Raw genomic sequence first — 8954 nt, forward strand, 5'->3', positions numbered from 1 at the left:
AAATGAAATGAGGGAGAAAATAAGAGCAAGAAATCAGGTCAAATAACGAATTACATATTCTGCTGTGTTTATTGATGTAAATGTTTTTTTAATGCACACAATGATGTGCGCAAACTTCAGGCAGCTGCAGAAGGTTTTCTAGGAATCCGAAAAAAAGAGTAATTCAGAGGAGGATCAGCACTTGGGCATCACACAGGCGTATAATTGGTTACAGATTTTTGGAGCCAGTGGTCCTTTATGTGCAACACCAAGATGCTCCCTGCTATGAAATACAAATAATTATCAGCCACTGGGAGCTGATGCTGATACTGTCATCCAGTGAGAAATGTATTAAAATTTCGACTTTTGGTTTTGGTGTCGTTTCTGTAACTTTTTTTTCTCCCCTCAAAGAAACACCTGCTGTTTGTGGATGCTGGAAGGAAGAGTGGACAGGTTAATTTGTTAACTTGATAACTAAATTGTATGTTGTGAATCAAAAAGTACCGAAGTACTATCCAATCTGCAGTGCTGATTTTGGAAACTCGCTTGCCTCGCTCAGTAGCGGGATACACCAGTGAAGGTTAACTAAGGACAACACGGCATCATTGGGTGCGTTCCTGTTAAATAATGTGTCGAGTGAGAACAAACTTCCCCTTGAACCAAACCCTAATTTAAAGAGATTAAAATATATAAAATGTTGCACATTGAGAAAAGAATATGCCAACTATGGCATTAATTGCAATTATCAGGCTTTTAGCAATAGTCTCAATTCATAGTTCAGTTCATACTAAAAATACTGAAAAAAATACTTACGTTGAAAGATGTTTTATTCCATAAAATGTGCAAATGACTATGTGTGCCCTTAAATCCAGTTAGTCCCAGTGCGTAACATGCGTGCGTAAAAAGTGCCCAAATATGTCCACTCCAAATCGGCGCAACAGCACTTATCCCCCCGGTGCGCCTTTCCCTTCTCCTTGATGCTCCAAAGTTGCTGGGTACAGCTCCGGGATGATCCTGGTTCTGAACGGAGCGACAGAAACCGTGAAGTGCTGGCAAGCAACAAGTTCAATTTTGCCTAACGCACACTGTTATTTCGTCAGTGTTAGAGAGGCGGGGCAGTGCCCATCTGAAAAGTGAATGAGACACCTTGGGGAGGAGGAAAATATACTTAATTTGGCCCTATGCCTGAGAGGTACATCCTCATCCAATCAGACTCTTCCGACATCACGCCGGTTATTTCTACAGGTAACACATCCGTCATTTTAGGGTGAGTGCATCTTCATTTCAGAACGCTAAATCTGATACCAAAGCTGCATAAATGTAATCAGATGTAAAATAAATTATATCATTTTTTCTCAAATGTTTATAGGTGTGTCATGATTATATCATTTGCTGTATCAACAACTAATTAAGTCTCTCATTGGTGCCCTGCTTAAAGCGCGCCAGTCATATCCAAGGGTGCGCAATGGAAACAGGGTGGTGCAGACATGTCCTTCACTCTTGGATTTGAGTCACAACTCACTGTTGTTTCCAACAACACATTTCTGTCAATACTGTGAAGAAGTTCTTCTCATCCATCGTACTGAAGCATTTGGACCATTTATGGAGTCGCATCTGTCATGTGTATCTGGACTTCACAGAAAAAAAAAGTCAATCAAGTTTGCCCTGAGAATAAGTTCAGTTCAGTTATTTTAGACACAAGTTTTAACTGGAGTGTCATTGTGTGTTTGCATGTATAAATTATACAGAGTGTGTTTAGGAGAAACTTGGATATCTATAGAAATGGATCATCTCTAATGGGAATTGGTGATCAGTGATCAGTGATCAACATGACTGAAGTGGTGAGCAGTCAGAAAACAGTGCTTAACTAAAACCTCTGTGCTTGGCTTTTCCACAGGGGGGAGAGGCTGGACCACAGTTTATCAACTCTTGCTTAATAATCACCACGATTGGTTACTGCTAGATAGAGAGGAGGGCTTAGCTGAGTGAGTGAGGTGTGCCTGCCTGTGTGTGTGTGTGTGTGTGTGTGTGTGGTAGGTAATCTGCTGTCTGGCAGTGATTATACCTCCAAGGAGTGTGGGTCTAAGGCATGTCTCTTCCGGTTGGTCTTTGACATCTCAGAGACAAAAACAAACAAACAAAAAAAAAACAATATAATAATCAAACCATACTGAGCAAACTTCTTTTTTTTAGAGTATAGCATAAAGAATTCCCTTTGAGCCAATGACACCTTAGTCATTGAGTCACACTGTCTAATAAAGAAGACAGAGTAGCCCAACTTAATGAGGTCTAGTCTATAATAAATCTACGGAAAAATACCTTAAAAGGAAATAATTCAAGAGTTGTTTGTGTTAACTTACTGTATATTTAGTGGTTTCTGTAAGATTTTCAACATCTTAACTAAGAGTTGTATGTCTGTCATTTCGCTTTATAATTACACAACACAGAGTTGTGTAAGACTGCATAACCCTAACTTAGGTCTATAAGGTGAGCATGATTGACTATTTCTCTTTTTCATTTAGTTCTGTGCAAAAACGAATCAATTTTCAGTTTTTCAGTTGTTTTTCAACAAAAAATTCAGATTTTTCTCTACATACCTGACATAGAGGCCTTTTTTTATTTCAACAGTTCAACGCCATGAACAAGCTCAGCAGAAAGTTACACAAAGGTGCCATGTTAATAGTGTACCTTAATGACAGCTTCTAAGAGACACATAGACTTCTGTATGTGGATCAAAACTGACAGGCAGGTCTGGCTGCTGGCTCTAGCAGTACACTCTAATTGTTCAAAATCATGGTGTTGTCTTCTGAAGCCTCTCACGCTAGCTGAGAGTCAGAGCAGAGGTGATAAGCCTCTGACAGAGAAGGTTGCCCCTGTAGCCCAAGGGCCCTTGTAAAAAATTGTATAGGTGCCTTTTCCATACCAATCATCGCAGGGCTCAGCACCAGTACATCTCTACAAGGCTGGACTGGTCTGGACGGCTGGACTTTGAGAAAGAGAGGAGACGAGGGAAGCACTGGGTGAGATAGAAATGGAGGGATAAAGTTAACAGGTTGTCAGTATTTGGGAAAATGACTTCTTCATATCTTCAGTATCAGCTGTTTGAGGCATGTTTGAACTCTGGGCATGCAGAGGAAACAAAGGTACATCTATTGCAATCGATAATAGACTCTGACAAAGACACATTGCATGCTGATGACACAGCTCCAAGGAACAGCTTTCATAACTAAACTTGACACAGCGCTGAAAATGACCTGATTCTGGGTGGAATTTACCACCTGACCCCGACATAATTAACGACAACTCAGTTTTGGAGTTACGGGAATCATTTTGTCATTTTACTGCTTTACCTTCTTAACTGAGTCATCGTTAAGTTAAAAGTTGCAAGTCACTTACTGCTGTGTAAAAAGTCTCTACTATATGTGTAACTGTGGATCGCCTGTTGCCTTTCAGTGCTCAGTAAATCAATGAGTCAGAGAGCCAATCAAAGAGTGTTTGATCCTGGTGATCCGCTGCGTGGGCCCCAAGATGACCCACATATCACATGACCTATAAAGGTGGTCTACCTCCGGCCCCATGCCACCTCAGACGGCATAAAAGGAGCGTTAAATTTCTCTGGCCCCAAGGGATCTCTCTTACTGAAACTCTCAGTTCTGGAGGTCAAAAGCTGTTCTGATTTTAATGTGTTTTATTGATTACATACTGTACAATTCACAGTGACCTTCAAGATCTAGATGTTTCTTTGGTTCTGTAAAAGGGAATCCTCCAATATGATATGTTTGCTGTATAAATAAACTAAAAGAAACCAACAACTTGCACTCACTAAGATTACAAAATGACTCTTCTGAGCATTTCTAGGAGAAAAGTGAATGAATAAATAATAGTGTGGAACAAGCTATACAATTAAAATGATAAACAAAAGCCAAATGTGTGAGCAAAACAAGAAAGCTTGTTGTAATTTCCCAAGGTAAGGCAATGCATGTATTTTTTTGTGAGTGAATCCCCTGTTTAGAGCAGAAAATGTGGGAAAATTAAGTTGCCTCTGGACAGACGTGAACCCTGATCCTTTGGAGCCAAGTGTGGAGGCCCAGACCACCGAGGCTGATCCCTTCAGCTTTAGAGAGAGGCCAAGAGAGGTACGCGACAGCACACTGACCGATTTTAATCATGTTTCTTCAAACCAATTTAGGTCAATGTATGTTTTGCTTACTTATATTTATATTTAGTGATATTGTCTGTAGAGAAATACAAGACAGCTTAAGAAGAAAGTATTTGTGCATGCAGTTTAGAGCCTGACTGATGTGGGATTTTTTTAGGCTGACGAGGACTTGTCAGAGCCACTGTTCTCAGCTACTGGACTCCAACTGGATTGTTGGTTTTGTTTTGTTTTTTTCCATAAATAGCTTGTAACATTGTGCAAGAACATTTTGTTTCTAAGATTTTATTACTCAGAGTTGTGATCAAAATTTTAACAAATAACGCAACATTTGAGCAAATGTAGGAACCTCTCCTTCTTTGATTTAAATTAGCCTATACATTCTCAGCATATACATTATTTATTTGGATAGACTACACCACTAGTTGTCTCCTATTCCTATCACATCTCAAACTTTTTAAGTACGAAGGACAACAGTAGGACAACAGTATGATGTGTACTGAATGGGAACTCTTGACTTGGTCTCGAGCCTATTTAGACTCAGTCTCAACTCAGATTTAACATAATTGGTCTTTTGAACAATCAACTAATCAAGCTATTTAAAACTATTAATGAAGACATTAACACAGAGAAAACAGCATATTTTGAACAGTAAACTTGACCTATTAAATCACTATAAAAACAAATATATACTCAAATACAACTAAGATATTTGGAATATTGAACTTGATAAGAATACATAAAAATGCACACAACATTTTTGATACCAGTTTGGTTGACAAAATCAGTATGTTGATACATAAGTCATTTTCTAATTCAAGTTAGTGCTGTCCTGGTGGTCTATGAGAACAAGAAGCCATGGTTTAAAGGAAATTACTAGTATATCTGTTGTTCAGATATACTAGTACTTAACCTTGCTACAGCCAAGTCTAACATGTTAAAAATAGATGTTACAGTAAATACAACTAGCTGTTACAGTAAACTATGTCCTGTGTTTTAATAGAAACACAACCAGACAGCAGCAGAATACCACTCTTCTTCCCAGCCAACCACACCCGCTCGTTTCTATGCTTCCGAACATAAAAATAATTGAAAGGAAAAAGAAAGAAAAGAAAAAGAAAGGGCTGGACACTGCCATAGTGAGGAAGAGTGTGCAGTCACACAACTGTCTGGAGCCCTCAGCACCAGGTGTCAATCAATGGGCAGGTGTCAATCATTTTGAGACAGCTGGTGGACTATCAGTCAGTCTGAAGGGTGTTAGAGCGATACGTTGGTTTGTCCTGTTGTCCACTAATTGGTGTTTCTAGCGAGAGCCATCAACTTTCCATCCATCTTTCAGCTGGTCTAGCTTTAAATTCTTCATTCACTGGGTGTTTTCTTTCTCTGTACACACTTCTCTCTTTAAAATCTTGCACCTTTTTTCTGTAGCCATGTGACTACAAGACTAGATGAAGGCTCCAAGGCTTATAAAAGTGTAAGTGGTACCTTTCCTACTCCAGCTAGACAGTGGATTGGATGGTAGCTGGGATCAGCTTTTAGGAAAAATGTAGGTTAGGTTAGGTCAAGCTTAAATTTAGCATAGATACTTTTAAAGAAAATCACCTGATAATTGACAGATAAAATCACAGCACATGTTTTCACACCACTGTGGTGAGGCTGAATCACTTGATAAGATGATAAGGCCTGTCTGTACTGCTAAATGTAACACACAAAAACACATTTTCTGTGCTTCAACCACCTAACCCAAATCTCAGCGTCAAAGCTCTAGTGAAGGATATAGTTTAAATTGTGATTGTTTGAGAAGCTCAGCAGACTGGACCTTTATGAATCACTGCATCTGCCACCTTCTAGCAAACCACTTTAATCTGGAAGGAGGACAAAGGAACAAAGACAGAGGAAGTGAATGAGAGGGAGAGAGAGGAGGAAAAGACAAAATGGTTTGATAACCAGAAACAGACCATTCCCACGTCATAGATCTTTGCCAATTGCAGTTAGTATAATGCAATACTGTGGGACCCATTTAATTCTCTAACCTCATCCCCTGTGCTGTAATCAGCTGATACAGTACATACATGACCTCTAGGAAGTCGGGATCACAATTTTTCTAATTAAACTTGGGTGTCATATCTGACAACTTATCACCAAAGTGTGATCTATGACATTTGTGCAGACCATCTAAAAAAATTCCCCTATGGGTGAAATTTCTGGTAGAGTCATTCGTCTCACTGTACTTCAACCACAGAAGAAATGGGTGTGTGAGACAGTTACTCAGCCAGGCAGCAATTAGGCCTACACAAGAGAAGGCAATGTGGACAGCTCAACAATCCTTTGGTCTCTGACCAAGAGGAAGTCAAGATAATAACATAATGCATTCCCAGCCATGAGAGAAAATCAACTCAACTGTAGAAAGTCATTTTGGTTTCTTTGGTTCCAATTACAATTCTCAAGGATGTTTTGGTAAAACTGAAATAAAAATCCATTTTGGTCATCACTTAAAATGCTTGGATAGCATACATAATATTTAAAATTGCTTAGTGGTTACTGTATGTTACTGTACATCTACATACTGTAAGTAGCTACAGGTAGTGCCTCATTCAGAAACATGAAACAACTATATGATGGTGACACATATCAACACACTTGCAAACATCACAAATCATCTTAACAAGCAGAAAAGTGAGTCAGATTTCAACCTTCCCCTCCAATTATAAGAGGGACATGAAAAAGGTGGCAATCATCATAAAAAATGCTTTGTGGAATGGGAATAGGAATATCTATGCATGACTTACTGTGAAAGTAAAGAAAAAAATATATATCTAAAAGGCACATTTCTACACCAAGTGCTTCACAATGTGAAGAGAAAGTCTCCCTCCAGCACACTCTGCAGCAGGTTGTCATTATCACACACTTAATGTTCAACTACCATCCTTTTAAAACCTGCAGAACATTTGCTTTAATTCAAATAATGAGGCCAATCAGTTCACACTAGCATCTTAAAGGGAAACCACTAATTTTTGTGATGATCAAAGGGCGGTTTTAATGACCGGGTTGAAACAAAGCGCATACTCTTTTGCTACTGGCAAAACTTGAGGACCAATGCAAAAAAGACTATGTGAGTGGAGGACAAGGCAGCAGTAAATGCCACCAAGCAAAGCAGCAAGAGAAGTAATGTGCAGTATATGGCTGTAATATACATATATGAGGCTTTTACTGAATATATGTAAGTAATTACATGTCTTCAAACGCCAAATATACAACTGCACTTAACACTATATCCACAGAACTCAAAGCTTACACATTCGGTTCAAAGAGGTTCAGCAGGAAGACTCACTGCTGGTTTTGTATTGCCCTGAAATATATTCTCTGGGTATCTAACAGCCTGCCCACTGCTTTACTTCCATATGTGTGCCGCCCCCAGCAGAAAATGCAGTGCTGCCCACTGTGAGCAAAAGAAACAACAGGTAATGCAGTCTGACATGATGAGCCCAATAAAACGATTACATTTCTGAGTTAGAAAAAAAAACAAAACAAATGAAGTAGTGTAAAAAAGTTCTCTTCTGATCATCAGTCACTGTAGTTTCAATGAATCACAACATTGGGTTGATTCACATACAGTGTAACAAAGAGGGCTGCAGAGTAATAATAATAAGTGGAAACACACACCAAATGATCCAATATGTTCCGAGTGTGACTACTTAACTGTTAGCATTACTCATAATTGAGTATTTGATGATAGAATTTAACAAATAAATTGTCATCTTCAGTTTTCAGGCATTGCTTATGTAAAGCCAAGCCATGTCTTGTTTCAGACATTACAGTGTTAGCGGTGAGAGCACAGCACAGCCTGAAAACAAACAAAGACCACTCTGTCTCACTGCAGCTCTGTGGCGGGAAAGCAGGAAGACTGCTGTCATTTCCCTGGATGATGGGAATCCTACAGGTGCATGCAATAAGTGGGTGACGATGATAAGCAAGTGACTTAATGTTTAATTTCAGGCTGGCACTGGCCATCATTGTTCTCTCACAAACAGTGTCTCACAAATAACCCTTTCAGCTGCACGGGCTGCTGCTAAGCACCTTGGTCTAGAGTGCGCTTGATAGAAGGCCATGTGGTTGTAACTAAGGTTTTATTCCAAAATCCTGGCTCCACTGTGAAGAAAATCAACAGACTATCGGGAATTCACCCGCTTCCACTCAAACATTAGGGACTTAGTCACCAACTTAGTTACCAACTTTAAAAATAATTGATTAGTCAAAATGTCATTAAAGCTAGTATGACAAGCCAACAATAAGGGAGTTAATCAATGAAAATCCATCTGAACTTTATACTATTGGAAAATAAGGAGCAATTAGGGCTCCACAACAAATGGAAGGAACTTGTTGACATGTCACTTTATGCAGCATGGTGCTAAAAAATGTAATCAAATCACTTGGACTGCTGGATGAACGATTTGAGTGTTTTTTGTTTAACTGGATGGTTTCTATCACATTTCATTTTCTTGAGTTATAAAAAACATGTCCACACAAAGACAGGCACACGGTGATACAGCAGGCATGTAGGAGGTGGCTAGGTATAGTCATCAGATTTCATTTTCCTCAAGCAGTTCATATATCTCCCTCTTTTTTAAATATGCTTTACTTTTGTGTTGGTAGAAAGTCAGCTTAAGTCATGCAGTCAACTGGTATCTCATGTCATAATGAAATACATCAATACTACAGTCTCTCCTCAATTATTACAGTCTTAAAAGTAATCAATATTCTTCAGGCTACAAGATCTATCATCTGAATATTAAAGGCTTCGACAGTACAGAAACATTAA

This window comes from Thunnus albacares, chromosome 2 (genome assembly GCF_914725855.1).
Source record: "Thunnus albacares chromosome 2, fThuAlb1.1, whole genome shotgun sequence".
Taxonomy (NCBI): domain Eukaryota; kingdom Metazoa; phylum Chordata; class Actinopteri; order Scombriformes; family Scombridae; genus Thunnus; species Thunnus albacares.